This window comes from Pongo pygmaeus, chromosome 15 (genome assembly GCF_028885625.2).
Source record: "Pongo pygmaeus isolate AG05252 chromosome 15, NHGRI_mPonPyg2-v2.0_pri, whole genome shotgun sequence".
NCBI lineage: Eukaryota > Metazoa > Chordata > Mammalia > Primates > Hominidae > Pongo > Pongo pygmaeus.
The window spans coordinates 101921143-101946195 of record NC_072388.2 but is presented as its reverse complement, the minus strand read 5'-3'; the positions used below and the strand labels follow the sequence as shown (position 1 = coordinate 101946195).

Sequence of the window (25053 nt, the reverse complement as noted above, 5' to 3'; positions counted from 1 at the left end):
ACAAGCTCATAAAAAGATGTTCAATATCAATATCATTAAGAAAATACAAATCAGCTGCTCTGCCTATGGAATAGCCACTTTTTTATTTACTTCTATAATAAACTTGCTTTCACTTTATAGACTCACCCTGAATTCTTTCTTGCACGAGATTCAATAACCCTCTCTTGGGGTCTGGATTGGGACCCCTTTTTGGTAACATCTTCCTGGCAAGCCCCAAAGGGATGATACCGAGGAGACTCCCAACCCAAAGGAAATAGACTTCAGCACTCATTGGCTGACCTTGGGTAAGTGGGATGCATTTACCTGGGTAAAGGATGGGATTGGGTTAGAGGCCCAACTTAGGGGAGTTAGAGTCTCTCCTAAGAGAGGGATAAAGGCGCCTGTTAATAAAAGGCAAGCACGCTTTTGACTGAACTTGGGTTTGATGTCCAACTTAGGAAAGTTAGAGTCCTTCCTAAAATTTAGGGGGTTGGAGGCCCCTCTCAGTGGAGTCCCTCTTGACTAAGAACCGGTTTGGCACTATAGGATGTTAACTGCTATTCTCTTTGGATTAATCTGCCTTGCACTCTTTGCTGACAGCTGTGGGTGACAGAACTAGACATGTCCAAGGTTATGGGACATGGGGAGCTTTTTCCTCCCCAAAAGGGGAAAAGAGCTGACAGGAATGCTGGGAAAGATCCCTACGCTCCCAAAAAGCAGCCACCTGAACTTCTGATTCAGTGTCAGCTGCAATGGGCGGGTATTTCTCTGGCCTCCCTGAGCTTCTCGCATTCCCCAGCCTGCTGCAGGCAATGCTTTTCTCCCTTTCTTTCCTTTCCCTTTCCTATCTTTTCTGTTATTCAGGGCCACCATCTTGCCCAGAGACCACATGTTGAGAAATGTCCCTGAGAGCTTGATCTTGTAATCACATGGCAGTACTTTCTCTTTGTCTCTGCCTTCCAGGCAACAGGGATTTTGGGGTAGTAGTTAGCTCTACAAATTATCTTGAGCAGTTAAAAGCCTTTGCAAGCTCAAAATTTACTGCTCTGGGCTCCTTCTGGGAAAAGCAATGGAAACTGCCCAATGCTGTAGCTTAGCAGTTAAGGCTTTGTCTTTTCACAATGGTGGCCTGAGTTCAGGTTCAATGTTTAGCCTAGAAAATGAGCACTTTCTGGTTGGCATTTGGGTGACCTTTGCCATTTGTTGATTCTCCTCCCTTTCACGAACTGTCTTAAATTTTCCTTTCTCTGAGCACCTGGGAGGTTACATTTGGAAAAGTTAAAAAGCCAGGAATATTGGCGGTTTGGCGTGGCTGAAGTTGGGTAATAAGATATTTAAAAGGACTTTTTAAAGAGTGCTATGGTTAAAAGTCAGCTTAATTAAAAGTGGATATTCAAGCTCTAACAGCCTGGGACTTCTTAGGAAAAACAAAGGAGGCACCACATACCCTGTTTTGGGAAAAACCTCTATTTTCCTCATGGAACCCCAAGAATTATTGAAAGTGGATAGATCCCTCTCAAAATCTATGGCTCCGTTCTGTTTTGCACTGCATTATCTGTTTTTTACTTTGGGGGTATCAGAAATTACTTCACATTATGAGAGAGCTTTGGTGTGTAATATAACTAGGTAGGAAATACATTTAATACTTTTGGGGATGGCTAAATGGCATTGGGGGGGATACCTGGATCTTTGTGTGTCTGGATCAAAAGCATGCTCTTGGCCACCTGGAAGGTATGGGGATGTCCTCACCCTTCCCCACTGAGAGATAAGACTCCCATGGGGGATGGGCTGATCTCAGAAAGGGCTGATTGGCTCTGGGTTGCTTGGCAATGAAATACGTGGTAAAATCATTGCACTGTCGTGTTCTGTAGCGTTTCTCTTTGGGGGATCCAGGATCCAATAGAAAAATGGGACCCTCAAGTTTTGGGGCTCTGTCTTGCCTTCCAATTGTGCCTGCTTATTAGGCCATAGAAACTGCATGCTTTCCTCGCCCTGTTCCTCCATGGCTCCACCATAAAGCCACTAATCCAATTAAGAAACTGGCAAATGAAAAACCTTACAACTACTACATTTTCTTCTGTGTATTTATATGTGTTGTGTGTATGATATAAAAGGCTTTGATTAATTGGCTTAAAAATAAGTGTTTAAATCAAATATTTTGTCAGAAAAATAAAAAGTGTAATGCCTTTTAATTCATGTGACTTAAGCTGTGGGAAGTAAAGAAAATTTTAAAGATTATTGGTAAAATAAAGACATTCGGTCTAAATCAGGCAGGTCAAATTTTAGGTTTGCTAAATGCTTTAAGTTTATAAACTGCCTCTTTGACTTTTGAATACTGTTAAACTTACCTACAGCCATTAGATTCTAGGTAAGGCCTGGGAACATGTGGAGTTAGCAATGCCTCCTAGCTATGCTAGAAAGAGTCAGAACTTATCTGCACTTCTGCCTCGTGTCCTAGGCTCCATACCTAGTACATAATTAAAATTGCTTACCAAGTTTTTCACTAAAAATAAACACTGCTAAGAGGTAACAGTGTAACATGTACTTGAGACTACTGGAAAAACAGTTTTACATGCAAAGTGTGTAGGGAAAGTGAAATGTGTTTTTGGTAAAAGAGAAGAAAACATGTGAATGTGAATGTGGATTTTTTTTTTTTTTGGCTTAAATTAAAGGGTTAAGGGATTGTTTTAAGTTAGGATAAAGCTGAAGGTTTGCAAAAGTTGTGGAAATTTTGTGAAAAATTAATCTTGTAAAAGAAATTCTGTGTGTGAACATACTGGCTGAAGTTAAAGGGGTATGATACAGTTCTGTAAACTGAACACTGGAATAAAAGCACAACAGGGTTTTCTTAGAGCACTGATCTGCTCTTTAACAAAAATTTGTAAAGGGTTATAAAAGGTTTATAAGAATCTTACCTTCTGGTCTGACATTAAAATTGGGTAGATTTGTCTATAATGTTTTATTAAGAATTGGGTTTAACATTAATAGTACACTAATGCAATGGTGAAATTTGGCTTATTTGGTATAAAAATCATACAGGAAGCATTGTCAAATATGAAATGGTGTTTGGCTTTCTTTGACCTGTATTTATATAAATATGTTATTGGTATGTCTCCCAAAGTAATGGGAAACTCCTAGAATTCTGATATGACTTAGCATATGTTATTAATAATTACAATTATTATGTAAAATCGTATGCCACAAAAGTAATCAAAATTCCTAGTCAATTGTGCCTTTAATAGTGGCTGCCTTAAGACTTTTTGTCATCAACAGACAACTGCTGTGTTGACCCTCTTCAAAAGGTGGTTTATAGTCAGCTATAGGACTTCAACAGGTGCTCTTGGATGCAGGTTTCTAATAACTTTGGAGATTGTGACATTAGAATAGAGGTTCTTAGGCCGGGTGCAGTGGCTAATGCCTGTAATCCCAGCACTTTGGGAGGCCGAGGTGGGTGGATCACCTGAGGTTGGGAGTTCAAGACCAGCATGACCAATGTGGTGAAACCCTGTCTCTACTAAAAAATACAAAAATTAGCTAGGCATGGTGGTGTGTACCTGTAATCCCAGCTACTCATGAGGCTGAGGCAGGAGAATCGCTTAAACCTGGGAGGCAGAGGTTACAGTGAGCCAAGATCAAGCCATTGCATGCCAGCCTGGGCAACAGAGTGAGACTGTCTCAAAAAAAAAAAAAAAAAAAAAAAAGAATAGAGGTTCTTTCAGGACTGTCATGGAGAGAGCTGAAATGATCATGAATATCAAGTAGAACAGGAGTTAACTGCATGGACTGAACAAAAGACTGAAGTAGTCTTTTCTGACTTTTTGCTTAAAACGTTGCTGATCATTTTTGTCTTTCAGAGCCAAGAAAATCTTTCAGCTACTTACAGCTTTTGACAACTGAGTAAAGTACACTCCTGTGAACAAAATTTGGAGCATATTTGTTTTTCTCTACCTGCTTTCTCCGAATTTGGAAACTATTTGTGAGTATTAACTTACGGCAATATAGTTATTTGCACAAGTGCAATAAGAATCTGTTTTCTTTTGCAACAGGACACAATTAGAGAAACTGGTTATTTTACCAATACTTTGATGGGAATGGTGTGCTTTCCTTTAAGGACTCAAACTTGACTTATGGAGCCAATAAAAGCTCCTTGGGAAAACTGGCCTCATACCTTGTCTACAGAGTTCCTGTGCAGGGTTCCTGACCTATGGTAAGTAAAGAATGTTACTTTCTGACAGGCCCAGGAGCCCCACGTCATCTTGGGACCTCAAGAGGAGAGGAATTTCCCAACTCACAGGTTATTTGAGGGTACAAACCCACGGCTGGGCTTGGCTTTAAAAAAAGTCTTATCTAAGCTTCCTTTTATGGAATGAAGTTCCATCAAAGTCAATTTTTAAAAACCCTATGTGAAAAATAACTGTTTTTGCTGCACTTTATACAAATAATCAGGCCAAGTATAATACAGCAAATCAGTTGTACCGTAATTTGTCTTCAGTAAAAATGGGAGACTGGAGAGATAAAATAAATTTTGTTTCAGGAACTTGGTATACCTGTTACCAGATTCTAGTCTCATCAGTTGTTTTTAAGTTTTTTTCTGCAACTTAGGCTAACCCTGCTTACTCCTGTGAACCAACGAGTGATCTCTGGCTGCTGCTCACAAGAAACAAGAGAGATGGGTAATGTAAAAATCTGGTTCAATATTCTAATTATGGGCACATACTGGAATCAGGTAGCGACCCCATGTATCAGCTTGGTTTCAACAACTGCCCAGTTCATGGAAAGCCTTCTTGTTTAGTTTACTCAGGATAATTTTAGTTATTCTACTTTACTGTTGTGGAATATATTGCTGTTGTACTCTTTGTGTAGGTATGCAGGATAAGTTTACTGAATGTTTTCTTAAACTGAATGCTTATTAATCTTCCAGATACCACCTTCTGTTGGAACTCAGAGCTATGAATGGCCCTCACCATACTGATGCTTTCTGACTGAGCTCTTCTCTTCTCTACCCTGAATACAAAAGACCCTCATAGTTAGGCAGGAATATCATCGCCTCATTCAGCCTGAAGAAGTTACAGAAGATGGATCTTTGTCCCTCTACGACTCTTAGGATTAAGGGTTCCCCTGTAAAAGGGAGGGGAGAAACACGTGAGGGGTGTCTGAACCAGAGAAACTCCATCTTGAATAGGGGGTGAGTAAAATAAGGCTGAGACCTACCGGGCTACAGTCCCAGGAGGTTAGGCATTCTAAGTCACAGGATGAGACAGAAGGTCAGCAGAAGATACAGGTCATAAAGACCTTGATGATAAAACAGGCTGCAGTAAAGAAGCTGACCAAAACCAAGATGGTGATGAAAGTGACCTCTGGTTGTCCTTACTGTTCATTTTACTCTAATTATAATGCATCAGCATGCTAAAAGACACTTCCACCAGCACCATGACAGTTTCCAGATACCATGGCAACGTCAGGAAGTTGCCCTGTATGGTCTACAAAGGGGAGAAACCCTCAGTTCCAGATATTGCCCACCCCTTTCCCATAAAACTCATGAATAATCCACCCCTTGTTTAGCATACAATCAAGAAGTAACAATAAGTGTAAGAAGCTGAGTGGCAATGGGCTCTGCCTACAGAATAGCCATTCTTTATTCCTTTGCTTTCTTAATAAACTTGCTTTCACTTAAAAAAGAAAATACAAATCAAAACCACAGTGAGTTACCACTTCACACCCACTAGGATGGCTGTAATTTTTTTTTTCTTTTTTTTGAGACAGAGTTTTAGTCTGTCGCCCAGGCTGGATGGAGTGCAGTGGTGTGAACGTGACTTGCTGCAGCCTTGAACTCCTGGGCTCAGGCAATCCTCCCAACTCAGCCTCCCGAATACCTGGGAATAGAGGTGTGCACAATCACGCCCAGCTAGTTATTTTATTTTCTGTAGAGATGGGGTGTCACTATATTGCCCAGGTTGTTCTCAAACTCCTGGGCTCAAGTGATCCTCCCACCTTGGCCTCCCAAAATGTTGGAATCACAGGCATGAGCCAACGTACCTGGCCTTTTTTTTTTTTTTTAGATAAAGTCTCATTCTGTAGCCCAAGCTGGAGGGTGGTGGCATGATCTCGGCTCACTGCAACCTCCGCCTCTCAGGCTCAAGTGATTCTCGTGCCTCAGCCTCCCTAGTAGCTGGGACTAAGGCTGGTGCCACCATGCCTGGCTAATTTTTTGTATTTTAGTAGAGACAGGGTTTCACCATGTTGCCCAGGGTGGTCTCAAACTCCTGAGCTCAGGTGATCTGCCTGCCTCGGCCTCCCAAAGTGCTGGGATTACAGGTGTGAGCCACTGCGCCTGGCCTATAATTTTTTTAAAAAAGGAAAATAACAAGTGTTAGTGAGGATGTGGAAAAACTGAAACCCTCATACACTGCTGGTGGAAACACAAAACGGTTCAGCCACTAAGGAAAAGAGGCTGGCAGTTCCTCAAAAAGTTCAAACATTTTACCATATGACCCAGCAATTCCACTCTTAGGTACATGCTCAAAAGAACTGAAAAAAGATACTCAAAGAAACACATGTATATACATGTTCACAGCAGTACTCTTCACAATAACCAAAAAGGTAGAAACCATCAAAATGTCCATCAATACATGAATAAACAAAATGTAATCTATCCAGACAGTGAATACCATTCAGCCTTAAAAAGGAATCAAGTTCTGATTCATGCTACAACATAGATGAACCCTGAAAACATGCTAAGTGAGTAAGTCAGACGCAAAGGGCACACACTACATGATTTCATTTACATGAAACATACAGAATACGGAAATCCACAAGACAGAAAGCAGACTGGTAGTTACCAGTGGTTGAAAGGAGGGATAATGGGGACTCACTGCTTATGGGTATGGGGTTTCCTTTTGGTAATGAAAAAAAATGTGTTGGAACCAGATAGAGATCATGGTGCAGAACACTGTGAATGTACAAAATGCCACTGAATCATTCACTTTTAAATGGCTAATGTTATGTGTATCTCACCACAATTTATTTTAAAACACTGTTAAAAAAAAAAAAAAACAGCCAGGTGCAGCGGCTCACACCTATAATCCCAGCACTTTGGAAGGCTGAGGTGGGCAGATCACTTGAAGCCAGTAGTTCAAGACATGCCTGGGCAACACAGTAAAAAACCCCATCTCTACAAAAAATAGCTGGGCGTGGTGGCGCACACCTGTAGTCCCAGCTATTTGGGGGGCTGAGGTGGGAATCACTTGAGCCCAGGAGGTTGAGGCTGCAGTGAGCCATGTTTGCACTACTGCACTGCAGCCTAGGCGACGCAAAAGTAAGACTCTGTCTCAAAACCAAAACCTACTATAACCACTTAGTCACCTGGATGGCTAAAATTTTAAAAACAGAAAATCACAAGTGTTGACAAGGATATGGAGAAATGGGAATCTTCACATATTGTTGACAGGAATGTAAAATGGTGCAGCCCTTGTGGAAACAATCTGGCAGTTCCTCCAAAAGTTAAACACAGAATTATCGTATGACCCAACAATTCTATTTCCATGTATATACCAAGAGAACCAGTACATTCACACAAAAACTTGTTCACAAACGTTCACAGCACCACTATTCATAATATCGAAAAAAAAAGCAGAAACAGCCCAAATGGTCAACTGGTAAATGGATAAACAAAATGTGGTCTATCCATATGATGAACTCTTACTCAGGCATAAAAAAAAAATGAGGTACTATATATGCTACAACATGGATGGACCCTGAAAACATTATGTAAGTTATAGAAGTCAGAAACAAAAGGCCACATACTGTATGATTCCTATTACATGACATGTCCTGAATAGGCAAATTCATAGATACAGAAAGTAGATTAGTGGTTGCCAGAGGCTTGGGCAAGCGAAGAATGGAGAGTGCCTGCTTAGTGGTATGGGGTTTCTTTTTGGGGTGATGAAATATTCTGAAACTAGATAGTAGTGATGGTTGCATAACATTCTTTTTTTTTTTTTTTTTTTTTAGACGGAGTCTTGCCTCTGTCGCCCAGGCTAGAGTGCAGTGGCACAATCTCGGCTCACTGCAACCTCCGCCTCCCGGGCCCAAGCAATTCTGCTGCCTCAGCCTCCCAAGTGCCTGGGGTTACAGGCGTGTGCCACCATGCCCAGCTAATTTTTCTGTATTTTTAGTAGAGATGGGGTTTCACCATGTTGACAAGGCTGGTCTCGAACTCTTGACCTCAGGTGATCCGCCCGCCTTGGCCTCCTAAAGTGCTGGGATTACAGGCATGAGCCACCACGCCCGGCCATAACATTCTGAATATACACGAAACCACTGAATTGTACACTTTAAGTGGTTTAAATGGTGAATTTTGTTTTGTAAATTTTATCTCAATTAGAAAGTGTTTAAAATTTTTTCGTGGGGTAAAAAACGGTGGTGGGGGCAACATCCAGATTCCTGAATCCCGCACAGCATGGTAGCCACTCCTTACCACCACCACGAACATAAAAAAATGGCTAGCAGGCAGGACGCGGTAGTTCACACCTGTAATCCCAGCACTTTGGAAGGTCAAAGCAAGAGGACTGCTTGAAGCACCAGGAGTTTGAGATCAGCCTTGGCAACATAGCAAAACTCAGTCAGCCTCTAAAAAAAATAAACGCCAGGTACAATGGCTCACACCTGTAATCCCAGCACTTTAGGAGGCGAGGCAGGAGGATCGTCTGAGGTCAGGAGTTCAAGACCAGCCTGGCCAACATGGCAAAACCCTGTCTCTACTAAAAATACAAAAATTAGCCGGACGTGGTGGTGTGTGCCTGCAGTCCCAGCTACTCAGGAGGCTGAGGCAGGAGAATATGAGAATCGTTTGAACCCGGGAGGTGGAGGTTGCAGTAAGCCAAGATTGTGCCGCTGCACTCCAGCCTGGACGACAGAGTGAGACTCTGTCTCAAAAAAATAATAATAAAAATAAAAAATAAAAATAAAATAAAAATTAGCCAGGCATGGTGACACATGCCTGTGAGTCCTAGCTACTCAAGAGGCTGAGGCGGGAGAACTGCTTGAGCCCAGGAGCTCAAGGTTACAGGGAGCTACGATCGCGCCACTGCACTCCAGCCTGGGTGACAGGGCAAGATTCTGTCTCTAAAAAAAAAACAAAAAAAACTGTTTTTAATTTTTTTAAACAGCTAGCACATTGAACCTTATGTGACACAATTCTGTTTGTCCATATGTAGATCCAAAGAATTTCATGTAATCCTAAGTATCTCAATAGGGAAATTAAAAGTAAGGAGGAGTAAAGATATTAGAAGTCAATGAAAAACTAAGTTTCAGGGGATAATGTTTTAAATTACACGCAGAGAATTAAGGAGAAATAAGTGGCCAAGAGGACAACTGCAACCTCACACACGGACCACACTGACTGATGGTGAAGACAGCAAGCAGGCCGCACTGGAGTCGGTCATGTCTCGTTCCCATGCTGGAACAACACCACCTACAAGTACAGCTCCAAAAGCAAAGACCAAGTTAAAAGGCCCCAAACTAAATACCACTGTAAAAGAAAGCTCCTAAAACTAAAAGGCTAATTTTTTCTAAATTATCTGTGGTGGTTGTCGGGCACGGCGGCGTGTGCCTGTAGTGCCTGCTCAGAAGGCTGAGGCAGGAGGATCACTTGAGCCCAGGAGGTTGAGTCTAGCCTGAGCAATAGAGAGACCTTGTCTGTAAAAAAAAACAAAATAAAAATAAAATGTCTGTAAGGGTAATTTATTTTCTTTTGAGGTAATTTCTTTTCTTTTTTTTCTTTTGAGGTTATTTCTTTTATTTTCTTTCTTTTCTTGCTGTCACCCAGGCTGGAGTGCAGTGGTGCGAACATGGCTCACTGCAGCCTTGAACTCCCAGGCTGAAGCGATCCTCCTGCCTCAGCCTCCCAACTAGCTGGGACTACAGGCATGCACCACCACACCCCCCTAACTTTTCTATTTTTTGTAGAGACAGGGTCTCGCCATGTTGCCCAGGTAGGTCTCACCAATGTGGCCCAGGCTGGTCTCGCCAATGTGGCCCAGGCTGGTCTCAAACTCCTGGGCTCAAGCAATCCTCCTGCCTCAGCCTCTTACATGAACCACCCAGGAGACCTGTGATGATAGTTTCTTTTTTTTTGAGACAGAGTCCTCCTCTGTCGCCCAGGCTGGAGTGCAGTGGCGCCATCTCGGCTCACTGCAAGCTCCACCTCCCGGGTTCACACCATTCTCCTGCCTCAGCCTCCTGAGTAGCTGGGACGACAGGCGCCCGCCACCATGCCTGGCTAATTTTCTGTGTTTTTAGTAGAGACAGGGTTTCACCATCTTGGCCAGGATGGTCTCGATCTCCTGATCTCGTGATCTGCCCACCTCGGCCTCCCAAAGTGCTGGGATTACAGGCCTGAGCCACCGCGCCCGGCCCTGTGATGGTAAATTCTAATCTGTGACCATATCTGGTCCGTTCACACTGAGCTGTGGACAGGCAGGAATCCCCTGTGTGTTCCACACACAGGCCTATCATCAGAAGTGGCAAGAAATAAGTGACATTGCATATTTGGAAGGATTGCGAAAACCTTTGATTAGATTTCTTGATTTAAACATAAATACCTTTACTTCACTTGCTTATATATGGGTATAAAAATAGTTAAGTTCTATTTTTATCCTAAAATTTAGATATGACAATTATAAGTTAATGGCAATTCTATAATATTTATAATAATTATTGTGCTGATAAAGAAAAATTATGCAAATTCAGTTAAATGCATTACAGATGGTATTTGAGGCAACTTTTAGTAACTTGCCAATTAATGTTTGGCATCCTGATTTGGGGGAGCAGCTTGCAGGTTCCAATGCTCAGATGCTGGACACTTGCGCCTCTGCTTAGCATGGCAGTCATATACATGCTGGGAATCTGAGGCCACTGCCTATTTAATAGCCTACTGCCTATCCTCACTGAGCATCAGGTTTGAGAAGATGTTTGCTTCCACACAGAGAGAAATGTACTGCTGAATGGCAACAACAGATCCACTAAGCAAAGACAGTGCTAAGAAAATTACAATGAAGGAATTGTGTGACTAAAAAATGGCACCTATGCCAGTGCACTTTGAGGAGCTAAGGAAGGGCCAAGACCAGAAACTACCAGGAGCACAGCATCTGGCACTCTGAGCTCTGTAACTTTTTTTTTTTTTTAGACGGAGTCTCACTCTGTCACCTAGACTGGAGTGCAGTGGCGCAATTTTGGTTCAATGCAACCTACGCCTCCCAGGTTCAAGCGATTCTCCTGCCTCAGCCTCCTGAGTAGCTGGGATTACAGGCGCGTGCCACCACGCCCAACTATTTGTATTTTTAGTAGAGACAGGGTTTCACCATGTTGGCCAGGCTGGTATCGAACTCCTGACCTCAAGTGATTCACCCATCTCGGCCTCCCAAAGTGCTGGGATTACAGGTGTGAGCCAGCATGCTCGGCCTGCAATTTTTATTCTGCAGTCTTCTTTAAGCAGAATTTTTACTCTATTACTTTACTTACTGTTTGCTACAGTTTTCGACATGAATTTACTGTATTTTGAGGTCTTGTTTTTAACTAAATGAAAGGCATCTCTAATTATTTAAGAAAATTCTTTCATAAAAGTTTAGTTTCTAGTCAGCTACTCAGGAAGGCCCTCACTCACAGCTGAGGCATATCTACACCTAGTACAGCAAAGAGGTGGACTGGACTCCTTTCACTTTCTTCTATGCCGCCATTACCCTCATGATTTGTTTTATGTTCCCCAGTTCCATGATTTTAGTTGAGCTACACTGTAATTAGAATTTAAAAACTGGAAACAAAAGTACATCTGCTGACAAAAGGGTGCTCCAAGAGCTGGAAAGCCCGGGGAAAACCAAAAAAGGGAAGCATCAGATAAACAAAGCAAGAGGCTCCTGCCGCAAGAAAGCACAAAACACGACACACATGGAGAAAAGCAGCTCAACATCAAGCCCAGCAGGGCAATTAAAGGTATCGTCCAAGTGATGCCAATAAAGGGAGAAGGGCAAAGATCACGAACAGACAGGTGTGCCCTGCTGATAAGAAAGCTTTCTGAAAATCCACATTCATGCAAACATTTCAGCATACTGACTCTGTTCCTGGTACCTGATGCCAAATGTTCCACTGCGGGAGAGCGCCCACAGTCAGCACCCTGGGCAAGTAACAGGAGGCTGGATTCTTACCAGACACACAGGTAGATCACAGTCACATATGAAAAGCCCCCTTAGGACAGGGAGGGAGAGACACACAGACCAAGTGACTCAGGCAGACTGCTAGGAAAGAACCTGATTAAATCACAGTATAAGACATGGTCTTAAAGCCTTTGAGAAAACAATAGTTATTTGGGGCCCAGCATTGTCAGTATCCCTTGGTTCATAAGAGTTAGGATTTTTAAAAAGTATTCATTCAACCCGTATTATATGCAAAGATACTGTGCCTCTTTTGGCCCAGGACCAGAGTCCTGCCATCTGGACAGGAAGCAGGGAGAGGAGCCAAGGGCTCAGTCCACTCGATATGCAACCAAGTGCAGGCAAAGCACTTCTCCAGATGGAGGCTTCCCCTAGGTCACGCCTGCCACATGGGGCTGGAGCCCCGGGGCTGTATAAGGGGCAGAAGTTGCAAGTGTAATAAGGTTCATCTTCCTAGAGTGTTAACTGTATTTGAAGACGTGAAAAGCATAAAACATGGCCATATTGAGAAGCAGATTATAATGTTTCGATCAATTGTTAGAATAAAACATGAGATTTCAAAAAACACTAGATCTGCCAGGCGCCGTGGCTTAAGCTTGCAGCATACTTTGGGAGGCGGAGGTGGGAGGATTGCTTGAGGCCAGGAGTTCAAAACCAGCCTGGGCAACATAGCAAGACCCCGTGTCTTTTAAATAAAAAAGACAAAAGGAAAAAAAGAAAACAACAACAACAACAACAACACTGGATCTCACATCAGTGCAGATGTGTGCCTCCTGGTGAGGGCATCATGCACCTCTGAAGTACCTGTGCTGAAAGGCTGAGCCAGAAAGCGATCGAGCCTCTACATCCACCCAGAGGCAGAAGAACATGTCCAGTGGAAACAGCAAAGGCCAGAATGAGGGAACTTCTGACTACTGAACAATCAGCCTGGATTTTCCAACAAATAAAATGCAAGGAAAAAAGGGATGGGGAAAAGTATTCTATTGATTAAGAGACTTAACAGACATATCAGCTAATTGCAATTATTTGGACCCTGCTTCAAACAAACTAAAAATACCAGAGACTATTGGAGAAAATTGAATGGTACTATGATGAGATCATGATTATAAATGAAATTTAAACAGCAGTTTTCTTGACACTTTTCTATTTATCAAAAATAGCTATGTATTAAATCTCACTTTGGATGCAAACATTTCAAACTTCTTATACTTATTTTTAACATTCTAACATATGAAAGATTTATTATTATTATTTTTTAAAGGGACAGGGTCTTGGTCTATGGCCAGCCTGGACAGCAGTGGCATGATCCTAGCTCACTGCAGCCTGGAACTCCTGGGCTCAAGTGATCCACCTGCTTCAGCCTCCCAAGTAGCTGGGACTACAGGCACACACCACCACACCCAGTTAATTATTTTTATTTTTTTAGCCTGTGTTGCCCAGGCTGGTATCAAACTCTTGGGCTCAAGAGATCCTCCCACCTCAGCCACTCAATCACAAGTTAGAGACTGAAACACGGTATTTTCTTTTCTTTCAAACTCCTAGAGAAAGACGGTTAAGGAGCAAACAGTTCTTGTATCAAAAAATGCAATACTCCATGAGGCAGGTCACACCCCCAGGCTGCCTGTGCCTTCCTTGCAGTGGGGAACCTTCTAGGGAAGGGTAGGGCCAAGAGATTTCGGAAAGTAGGCCTTGGACAAAGAGGTGCAGGCCACTACTCTTGGTTTTCCAACTTATTCACTCATTCCTGGGCCATGAGGTACGATGTCTATTATTTTCAGTTTAATACTGGTTTGAAAAAAAATGAAAAATAAAAGTAAGGTCAGACACAAACCAAAACAAAGTGCCATGTATATAGAAAGTCAAATACATCTGCTGAAGAATGAAATTGCGAAAGCCAAAAATGAATATGTTCAGGATGTTTTACAATTTAATTACTTGATTCTTACGCAAGATGAAAAAGTAACAGCTGAAGAAAGAAATCTACACAAATTAAGTTTTTTAGTGGCATACCTGTGTGTCATATGCTTTAAGGAGATATATGGAAGCTTGATCAGGAAGGAAGGACTTCAATAAAAAAAGGAGCAAAGCAACGCCAACCTTATCCTTCCTTAATTACTGTAGTGGAGTCCCTTACCTAGAAAATAATAACAGTTGGTCAATTCTCACCTGGAAAATTTTTAGAGCTTTTAAAAATGAAATTTCAAGGCCAGGCACAGTGGCTCATGTTGTAATCCCGGCACTTTGGGAGGTCGAGGAGGGCGGACTGCCTGAGGTCAGGAGTTCAAGACCAGCCGGGCCAATATGGTAAAACCCCATCTCTACCAAAAATACAAAAATTAGCTGGGCGTGGTGGCACACACCTGTAATCCCAGCTACTTGGGTTTGAACCCGGGAGGCGGAGGTTGCAGTGAGCCGAGATCATGCACGCCACTGCACTCCAGCCTGGGCGACAGAGCGAGACTCCATCTCAAATAAATAAAAATGAAATTTCAAAAGGTAAATTTCTATAATATGAAGAAATTTAAGATAAAACATGATTAATTACTGTATATGCATGTGGTTTGGGGATTTTCCACATTTTTTGAATGGAATGTGCACTATAAAATCTGATTATTTTAAAGTTGCTTTTATGATGAGGTATTACTTATAGAAAAGCATAGGAAACATATGTATACCGTTTCATGAAGTTATTACATAAATACCAGTCCAACTACCACCAAGGGATGGAGCATTGCCAGAACTCTAGAAAGGCTGGGTGCCTCTATTTGACCCCAAAACCCTTCCACCACATACGTAAGTAAGTACTAGCTTAACAAAATGATTTTGTTTGATTTGTTGAGGCAGGGTCTTGCTCTGTCACCCAGGCTGGAGTGCAGTGGAACAATCACAACTCACGGCAGCCTCGACCTCCCGGACTCAGGCAATTCTCCCATCTTAGCCTCCCAAGTAGCTGGGACCACAGGAGGATGTCACCATGCCCGGATAATTTTTTTTTTTTTTTTTTTTTGTTAGGGGCTGGATCTCCCTATGTTGCCTAGACTGGTCTGGAACTCCTGGGCTCAAGTGATCCTCCCATCTCAGCCTCCCAAAGTGCTGGGATTACAGGCATGAGTTACTGTGCTTTAACTTTTATGGTTTATCATTTCCTAACTTTTCTTTAGAGATTTATCACCTAGGTGTGCAGCCCTACCAAACATAATTTATATAAAACCCAGAAGCAGATGAAAATAACAAAATCATACTACATATATTCTTGTCTTGCTTTTTTCTTTGCCTTTTTTGTTGTTGCTGTGTCTGTAGTTTATTTTCATTGCTGTGTAATATTCTACTAAGTAAATATACCATAATTTAGTTATCCATTCTCATCCCCTAGGGTGGTCTCTGCTTTGGAGCAAATATAAACACGACTAAGATTTTTCTGGTACAAATCACTTCAGGCATGTATTTCTCTGGTGTACATACCTAGAAGTATGATTGCTAGCTTATACTCTAAAGCCAAACTATTTCCCAAAGCAGCTGTAACGTGCACTCCCATCAGAAGGGTATGAGAGAGTTTCTGTTGCTTAACTTTTTCAACAACAATTGCCAGACTTTTTAATTCCTGCTAACTGAACAGCGGTATAATAGTATTCTAAGTTTTTTGTTGTTGTTGTTGTTTTTTTGAGACAGGGTCGACCTCTGTCACCCAGGCTAGAGTGCAGTGGCACGATCATGGCTCACTACAGCCTTGAAACTCCTGGGCTCAAGAGATCCTCCCACCTCAGCCTCCCCAGTAGCTGGGATTACAAGCATGTGCCACCACACCCAGCAAATTCAAAATTTTTTTTTAGCTGGGCGCAGTGGCTCATGCCTGTAATCCCAGCACTTTGGGAGGCTGAGGCAGGCGGATCACAAGGTCAGGAGATCAAGACCATCCTGGCTAACACGGTGAAACCCTGTCTCTACTAAAAATACAAAAAAATTAGCCAGGCGTAGTGGCGGGCGCCTGTAGTCCCAGCTACTCGGGAGCCTGAGGCAGCAGAATGGCGTGAACCCGGGAGGAGGAGCTTGCAGTGAGCCGAGATGGCACCACTGCACTCCAGCCTGGGTGGCAGAGGGAGACTCTGTCTTGAAAAAAAAAAAAAATTTTTTTTTTTTAGGCTGGGCACAGTGCTCATGCCTGTAATCTCAGCACTTTGGAAGACTGAGGTGGGCAGATCACCTGAGGTCAGGAGTTCGGGACCAGCCTGACCAACATGGTGAAACCCCATCTCTACTAAAAATAAAAAAATTAGCCAGAGCTGGTGGCATGCGCCTGTAATCCCAGCTACTCGGGAGGCTGAGGCAGGAGAATCACTTGAACCCGGGAGGCAGAGGTTGCAGTGAGCCAAGATTGCACCACTGTACTCCAGCCTGGGCAACAAAGTGAGACTCCATCTCAAAAAAAAAACCAAAAATTTTTAGGGCCGGGCGCGGTGGCTCACGCCTGTAATCCCAGCACTTTGGGAGGCCGAGGTGGGTGGATCACGAGGTCAGGAGATTAAGTCCATCCTAATTAATATGGTGAAACCCTGTCTCTACTAAAAATACAAAAAATTAGCCGGCGTGCTGGCAGCCACCTGTAGTCCCAGCTACTCGGGAGGCTGAGGCAGGAGAATGGCGTGAACCCAGGAGGCAGAGCTTGCAGTAAGCCAAAATTGCGCCACTGCACTCCAGCCTGGGCAATAGTGCGAGACTCCGTCTCAAAAAAACCAAAACAAAAACAACATTTTTTTTTTTAGAGGTGGGAGTCTCACTATGTTGCCCAGGCTGGTCTCAAACTCCTGGCCTCAAGCAACCCTCCCACCTCGGCCTCCCAAAGTGCTGGGATTACAGGCATGAGCCACCATACCTGGCCAACTAAGAATTCTTTATTATAGAATTTTATAATAATTTTGAATAAAGAATTCATGAAATTTTACATCTGGCGATTACTGCAATGGAGATTTAATTTTGTAGCCAAAATATTTGTTCACATTCCCCATGGTTCCTGCACCCTGATTCCTTGTCAGGTATAAATTCCCAGCTCAGTCCACAGCTTCCAGAGGCACTGACTCCAACACCTGGGCCCAGGTAAAGCCTGTGATTTGCACCTGGTCATTCAGAGCGTCTTATTTTCCTGCCCAGAGGTGGCTCATCTCTGAACACACAAGCCAGGTCAGGATTAATGAGTCTCCTCTTCCCACTATGGGACTTAAAGAGATTCTCCCTCTTTCCCAAAGAACCTGAACACATGAAGGAGGATGCTGGGGAAGAAACTGGCCCAAGTGAACCATCTATAGCTAGCCCTGGCTTAGGTTTTTCAATCAGATGATCAATAAACCTTTTTACTTACTTAAAACAACTAAGGTTGAATTTCTCAAAATTTACATCAGAAAGAGCCCTCATTGATACAATCACATATTCAGAAACAGGTTTTAATCTTGTACTAAAGAACTGTATAGGTCAATTAAGGTAACACATGACAACATAATGTATGTGTTTACACACATTCCCAGCATTCTCTCAATCATACATTTGTTTAAATCTAAACATTTTTAATAGTCATAAGACTGGTTAAGGTTTTCTATTTCTTCTTCAGTTACTTTTAGTTAAGTTACATTTTGAAAGAAATTTGTCTATTTTATTTAAATTTTCAAATGTATATAGCGTGATGCTAATTCTAATATCCTTTTGTGATATCTTAACAGTCTACTGAATCCATAGTGTTTTCACCTTTTTCATTTCATTTCATTATTTATACCTGTTTTTTCTTCCTTATCAGTTTCACTGGAGCTTTGTCAATTTTACTTTTTTTTTTTTCCTTTTAGAAACACAGGGTCTCACTCTGTCACCCAGGCTGGAGTACAGCGGTGTGATCACAGCTGTAGCCTCAAACTCCCAAGCTCAAGTGATCTGCCCTCTCCTCCTGCCCAAAGTGCTGGGATTACAGGTGTGAGACACCATGCCTGGCCCCAGATGGAAACTGACTATTTAAGCCTGAGTGCAGTGTCTCACGCCTGTAATCCCAGCACTTTGGGAGGCTGAGGTGGGTGGACTGCTTGAAATCAAGAGTTCGAGACCAGTCTGGGAACATAGTGAGACTCCGTTTCTACAAAAAATACAAAAATTAGCTGGGCATGGTGGCACACGCTTATAGTCCCAGCTACTAGGGAGGCTGAGGCAGGAGGACTGCTTGATCCCGGGAGACAGAGGGTGCAGTGAGCCGAGATCACACCCACTGCACTCTAGCCTGGGCACTAGCGTGAGACCCTGTCTCCAAAATATATATAAATAAAAATGTTTCCCATCAAATGTTATTTTCTATCTGAATTTCCTTTAATATTCCTTCAGTGCCATTCTGCTGGCAATAAATTCTGATGTCTATTGGCCTAAAAATTTATTTTTGTTTTTGGGTTTTTTTTTTGAGATGGAGTCTCGCTCTGTCACCCAGGCTGGAGTGCAGTGGCACAATCTCGGCTCGCTGCAACCTCTGCCTCCCGGGTTCAAGCAATTCTCCTGTCTCAGCTTCCCGAGTAGCTGAGATTACAGGCACCTGCCACCACACCCAGCTAATTTTTTTTAGTAGAGACAAGGTTTCACCATGTTGGCCAGGCTGGTTTCAAACCCCCGACCTCAGGTGATTCGCCCGCCTCGGCCTCCCAAAGTGCTGGGATTACAGGTGTGAGCCACCATGCCTGGCCTAAAAATTTCTTTACTTTTGAAATAAATAAAAATTTATCCTTCATTTTTGAAAGACACTTTTGCTGGATACAGAACTCTAACAGGTTTTTTTCTTTCAGTACTTTGAATATGTTGCTCTGTTGTCTTCTGGTTCACGCAAGATGTGACCAGGAATCGCTGTTATTAGCAACTGTGTTCCTCTGTAATGTGTCTTTTCTTCTGGTTGCTTTGAAAGCTTTTGATCTTGATCACCAGTTTTTTGGCAATCTGATTATGAGGTACCTTGGATTTCTTTATATTTGCTGTTTGGAGTTTTTGAGCTTCATAGTTTGCAGTTTTCATCAAATTTGGAAAATTTCCAGCCATTATTTCTCCAAATATTTTTTCCATTCCCTCCTCTTCTCCTTCTGGAACTAGGTTATACATATCTTAAGTCAGCTGACTTTGTCCCACAGGCCGCTGATGCTCTGTGATCTCGTGCAGTCTGGATTCTCTGTGCTGTGCTTTGGAAAGCTTCTACTGCTATGTCTTCAGGCTCATGAACTCTTTTCTTCTGTAGTAATAACCTGTTGTGATCCCTCTACTGCATTATATATACATATATGTGTGTATATATTATTTTACTATATATACATTTATATTATATTTTTATTATATAAATAAAATATATATTATTTTTATTTATTTATTTTTGAGACAGAGTCTCGCTCTGTCGCTAGGCTGGAGTGCAGTGGTGTGATCTCGGCTCACTGCAACCTCCACCTCCCGGGTTCAAGTGATCCTCCTGCCTCAGTCTCCCGAGTAGCTGGGATTACAGGCGCCTGCACCACGCCCAGCTAATTTTTGTATTTTCAGTAGAGATGAGGTTTCGCCATGTTGGCCAGGCTACTCTTCAACTCCAGACCTCAAATGATCTGCCCACCTCAGCCTCCCAAAGAATTGGGATTATAGGCGTGAGCCCCTGCGCCCGGCATTTTATATATTTTATATATTGTATTTTCATCTCTGGAAGTTTTATCTCAATCTTTTTTGAATCTTTCATTTCACTCAGTATGCTTATGTTTTTCTCTACATTCTTGAGTGTGCAACATATTTATAAGTTATTTTAATGTTTGTGTGCTAATTGCATCATCCCTTGTCATTCTGGGGTCTGTTTCTCTTGATTTTCTTCCTGGTTAATATCACATTTCCTTGCTTCTCTGCAAACCTGGTAATTATTTATTAGATGCTAGACACAATTTCTTTTTACATTTTTGGGTGCTAGTTTTATTACATCCTTTTTAAATATAGTCGGGGCTTTGTTCTGATAATGTAATCAAGTTATCTGTAATCAGTTAGGGCAAGTCGGGAGCAGCCCATTGGTCATTGGATAATTCAGCCCCACTGCTAAGGCAGCCCTTCTGAGGAATCGTCCTGACACCACAGATGAAAAAGCTGCTCTGAACCCACGCTAACAAAGATGAAAAGGCAACACTTCAAAGGATCTACCTGAGACCACCCTGGGTGGTGGGAACACAAACTATTCCCAGCCCTGTGCAACTGATGTCCAAGAAGTGCTTGGCCTTCTCCTTTTTGGTGGTTCTCCTCCCAGCCTTGAGGTGCTTCCTCTTGGGCACGTGCAGACCAGGACACAGCCAACACCTCAAGGGAGTCCTTCTGCAGATCTCCGGAGCTCTCTCTCTAACCTGCTCCCTCCTCTCCTACGTTTTCCTCCACAAATTCTAGCTGTCTTGTCCTCCCCAATTTCTCCTGCTTCATCACTTTAGTGAAGCCAGTGGGTTCTGTTTGACTTCTCTCTTCCTGCCCTGAAACATGGAAACTGCCTCTCGAGACAAACTAAGGCTGTTTGTGTCAGTAAAGTTTTATTGGAATACATCCACGTCCATTCACTTACATACTTAGGATGAAAGCAGGCACAGAGCATAGCAGAGTAGCTGTGACATTAACAGCATCCAGCCCACAAAACCTACAATGGTTACTATACAGCCCTTTATAGAAAAAAGTGCAGTCTCATGCTGTGGGATATAAGCTGGAATACTGCAGGGCTTGTTTTGTTTGTTCCCCTTATTTCAAGGAACACGGTCCTAACTAGCCTTCTGTTAAATGTATGAAAACTATTACTTCATATATTTTGTCTGGTTTTCAAGTTGTTTAAGATAGAAGTCAATTTGGGACTACAGCGAGGCAAGTGAGGTATTTGCCTTAGGCACAAATCTTAATTGAGTGCCAAAAAAACTCAGTAATAGAGATAAAATCAAAATTAATGAAAAAATCCATGAGGTACAAAATACCAAAATTTTATATATAATATTGATAATGGTGTCATGCCAAGCCATACTGGAGCCTGAGACAAAAAAGAAAATCATTAATACTGAACCTGTCTTTCAAATTTGGGTTGTGGGCCAGGTGTGGTGGTTCACTCCAATAATGTCAGCACTTTGGGAGGCTAAGACGGGAAGACTGCTTGAGCCCAGAGTTTGAGATCAGTACAGGCAGCACAGTGAGACACCACTCTACAAAAAAATAAAAAATTATCCAGACGTGGTGGCATGTGCCTGTAGTCTCAGCTACTTAGGAGGCTGAGGTTGAAGGATCACTTGAGCCCTCTCAGCTGTATTACCATAGCTGTAGTGAGCTATGATTGCTCCATTGCACTCCAGCCTGGGCAACAGAGCAAGACCCTGTCTTAAAAAGTAAAAAATAATTTTGTTTTTCATCATGGATTTTTTTTGCATCAAATTTGATTTTTTTAAAGCACTGCATTAAAATATTAATAATCTCGATTACTGAGATTTTGGGTGTCCCTTTAAATTCTGCACTGAGGCAAGTGCCTCACTTGCCTTACCCTAGTCCTGGGTTGGGGGGGCATAAGTCACCTCTAATTCCATCACAGTGGAAACGAAAGTCTCCAGAAATAACTTTCTTACTAAGTAGAATTAGACTAATATCTTATCACTATAAGAGTTTATCAGAACTGCCAAACTTAATGTTTTCATTCTCAGAGATGTCTTTGAAAAAGAGATTACTTCAATGTGAAACATTATGCTCTAATTACTTCTCACTATTTGCAACTAACAGTAGAGAATGTACATGTTCCCACATATACCCATCAGAGGCAATCATTAGATGTGTATCAAATGGATATAAATTAGTAAACAAAAGCACTCTGTAGACATGAAGATACTATGAGAACATAAAAACTTTCTTCTAATTACTAAATAAATACAGACACACAAAGATGTTGTGACTGCAAAATAACTGAGTAATTATATAGTATCTGGGTGACGCACTGACAGTATGAGGTAGACCAAAAACAGCCACCTGCAGCAACTGCTGCCAAGTCAATTTCTTCACTGGTGAAAGTAAGTGCTCAGTCTCTAAACATACAAATTCAACTAAAAGCAAATAATGGCTGGGCACGGTGGCTCATGCCTGTAATCCCAGCACTTTGGGAGGCCAAGATGGGTGGATCACTCGAGGTGAGGAGTTTGAGACCAGTCAGGCCCACATGATGAAACCCCGTCTCTACTAAAAATACAAAAAATCAGCCAGAAGTGGTAGCGTGCGCCTATAGTCCCAGCTACTCAGGAGGCTGAGGCAGGAGAATCGCTTCAGCCCAGGAGGCAGAGGTTGCAGTGAGTGAAGATCGCGCCACTGCACTACAGCCTGGGTGACAGAGTGAGACTGTTAAAAAAAAAAAAAAAAGGCAAATCAACCAATAAGCTTCTCTCTTGGTTTTGCAGGATTAGCATCCTTTAGAAATTAGCCTGCTCATTTTGTAGGTGTTCCTAACTCCCAATCCTACCTCATCGATATGCCAGGAGGGCACTGGGCAAGCAAAAGGACTCATCCATATGACAGTGAAAACTTCTACCATGAGCCGATTTCCACAGATTCTCTACAGCGTTCATTTCATAGAAGGCACAGGTGCAGGAAAATGTTTTCAAAAGTACTGACAAAAAAGGTGTTTTTTAAATTAAAAATGTTACGGTATTAAATTCAGTGGGGGAATCAAGATTATGAAATTTAAAGCGGTAATTATCATGAAGAAATTGTCTAGAACTCATGGAATTCAATGTAACAATCAGACGTCATCAAATTCACAACATACCCCCTTCTAATACACACTTCCCTTTACATCTGCTGCTTCCGAGCCAGCCTCTGGGTGTAAGCAGACCCTGCCCTGCTGGCTCAGCATCCCCTCCCTCACCAGGAGTGGACTTGCAAACTCCCGCTCCAGCCGCAACGACTGTCTCCTTCTGTGTTTTTGTTCTTCCACTGTCTGTCAAACACTTCATCTGCAAGACTCCATTCAAGTATCTTGACAACTACTATTTATCACTAGACTCATGGTTTTCCACTAAACTTTAAGCTCCTTTAGAGCAGGGATCATGCTAAATTTATCCTGTAGTCTCAATGCCTAGCAGGACGGCAAGCACACCCAGCAGGTACCACTTGTTTGTTGAATTAAACTGCGAGCATCTTTTCTCTAACTCTCCCTTCCCAGGGAAACTGACCTTACCTCCTGAAATCCTGGTCCTATAAGGACACCCATCACAACACTTACAAGCCTGTACTTGCCTTGCTTCCTTCTCTCTCTCCCATCTGAGTGTGAGCTTTCTGAAGACAGCAATGTGTCTTGTTCAGGTTTGTATCCTCAGCACTTACAATGGTGCTGGCCACACAGTATGCATTTGGTCTTAGTTATTAATTTACTTCTTGTAGTTATTAATTTATTTGTCACAATTACAAATTTGCCTGTTATAGAGATGAGGAAACTAGAGTAGGAAGATTCAGCAGCTTCGCAACATGTTAAGTTACTAAGCGGCACAGCGGTCTACCTTGAGTCAGTGTTCTTAACTACTATGTTATCACACCGCGACTACCTCAACAAAGACAGGCTCACTGACTTGTGCCATAAGCCTCAACAGTTATGCTGTTAAATCAGATTTGCCATTTGTACGCTCAAATTATTTTAGAAAGATCATTCAATGCTCCAACTCTGCTGGCCAGGGTCTGGATTGTTGAGTAACTAAAACAATTACATCGAACAACTTGCCCAAAGTCAGAGCTAACAGGACTAAAACCCAGGTCTCAAAGACCCAGCAATTTGACCACAGTATTTTTGCTGGCTTTGACAACTGTCAATTCAAACCTTGCACGATTATCTAATTCCTTAGCAAGAGGCAAAATACAGATCTCAAAATTTCCAAAATATCAATAAAGCCCAATAGATGCATCCACCCCATTTTAAAACCAAGTATCTTTTTTTTTATTATTATTGTTTTGAATTTCAGCACTGACATAGCCAGAGTTTGTTTACTCCCTTCAGACTAATATATGACATTCACAACCTGATGCACCAGGGAGCACCTTTAGCTGAACCAAATAAGGCTAGTTCCTGACTTCAAAAAAGATTTTAAGATCTCGGCTGGGCTAAAATAAAATTTATCACATCATTTAAATTATTGTTTGGAGGCCAGGCACGGTGGCTCACACCTGTAATCCCAGCACTTTGGAAGGTCAAGATGGAAGGATCACTTGAGGCCAGGAGTTCAAGACCAGCCTGGGCAACACAGTGAGACCCCTATGTCTATAAAAAATGTGAACATTAGCCAGGTGTGGTGGCATACACCTGTGGTCCCAGCTACTCGGGAAGCTGAGGTGGGAGGATGGCTTAAGTCCAGGAGGTCGAGGCTACAGCGAGCTGTCATTGTACCACTGCAGTCCAGCCTGGGCAACAGAGCAAGACCTTCACCCCCACCAGAAAAAACACACACACACACACACACACACACACACAAATTACTTGCTTAATTTCTAGCTACTCTAATATGAAAATTGAGTACAATTATTTAGCTTACTTTTGAACAGTATCATCCAAATGCATCTGGATGAGGAGGAGGAAAGAGCAAGGGGAGAATGGAATGACTGTGCTGCGCTACTCAGTCACAGTTAAAGCTATTCTTGGGGGAAAGAAGCCATTTTGTAGCAATATACCTCAGTGAGTTTTTTTCATTTTTGCTTATGGAACTGTGATAGGTTTCCCTGACGTCTTACTCACCTGAAATCATGATCAAACATTCATTACCACTGCATACCTACTTCATTCCTAAAACACAAAATGTCAGACATATTTTTACAGCTAGATAAGAGTCATGTTAAAAGTTAAAGATATGTAGTGTAA

At 42.3% G+C, this 25053-nt stretch overlaps 1 protein-coding gene across 8 annotated transcripts in view; it reads right to left on the bottom strand.

Annotated features, from left to right (window-relative positions):
- TRAF3 (TNF receptor associated factor 3) overlaps positions 1-25053 on the bottom strand; it is a 133243-nt gene that overhangs the window by 50439 nt on the left and 57751 nt on the right. For 3 of the 8 annotated variants that reach the window (XM_054449328.2, XM_063651240.1, XM_054449330.2), the window contains one exon: positions 14196-14319. The exons of the other annotated variants lie outside the window; for them this stretch is intronic. The gene's annotated coding sequence lies outside the window, so the exon portion shown is untranslated. The remainder of the gene's footprint in view (positions 1-14195; positions 14320-25053) is intronic. 8 annotated transcript variants of the gene reach the window in all.